A 1,002-nucleotide genomic window follows, 5' to 3' on the forward strand; every position below is an offset into this window, starting at 1 on the left:
ACCAGTCAGTTTTTCTATGTTGAACTCTAAATGCTGTTTCTTGACCTCTGTGTAGTAACATGGTATGGTATTCCTATCTCTTTAACAATTTTTCCCACTTATAGTAATCCACGCAATCAAACACTTTAGCCTAGTCAGTGAGGCAGATGTAGATTTTTTTTTTTCTGGAATTCCCTTGTTGTCTCCATGAACCAATGAATGTTGCCAATTTGATCTCTGGTTCCTCTGCCTTTTCTAAAACCAACTTATACATCTGAAAATTCTTGGTTCACATACAGCAGAAGCCTAGCTTGAAGGATTTTCAGCATAAACTTGCTAACATGTGAATTGAACATAATTGAATGGTAGCTTGAACATTCTTTGGAATTGCCCTTCTTTGGGATTGGAATGAAAGCTGTCCTTTTCCATTCTTGTGGCCACTGCTAAGTTTTTCAAATTTGCTGGCATATTTGAAGTGCAGCACTTTAACCACATCATCTTTCAGGATATTAAATAGCTCTGATGGAATTTCATCATTTCCACTAGCTTTGTTCACAGTAATATTTGCTAAGGTCTTCTTGACTGGCTATACCTGAGTGACCACACTGTCGTGGTTATCTGAATCATTAAGAACTTTCTTGTTTTCTTCTGTGTATTTTTGCCACCTCTTCTTAATATCTTCTGCTTCTGTTAAGTCCTTGCCATTTCTGCCCTTTATCATGCCCATCCTTGCATGAAATAGTCCCTTGATATCTCCAATTTTCTTGAAGAGGTCTCTAGTCTGTTCCTTTCTGTTGTTTTCCTCTACTTCTTTGTATTGTTGCTTTAAGAATGCCTTCTTATCTCTCCTTGCTGTTCTCTGAAACTCTGCATTCAGTTGAGTGTATCTTTCCCTTTTCTCCCTTGCCTTTCATTTCTCTTTTTTCCTCAGTTATTTGTAAAGCCTCCTCAGACAACCACTTTGCCTTTGTGCATTTCTTTTTCTTTAGGATGATTTTGATCGCTGCCTCCTTTACAGTTTTA

The sequence above is a fragment of the Muntiacus reevesi genome, chromosome 3 (assembly GCF_963930625.1).
Source record: "Muntiacus reevesi chromosome 3, mMunRee1.1, whole genome shotgun sequence".
Taxonomy (NCBI): domain Eukaryota; kingdom Metazoa; phylum Chordata; class Mammalia; order Artiodactyla; family Cervidae; genus Muntiacus; species Muntiacus reevesi.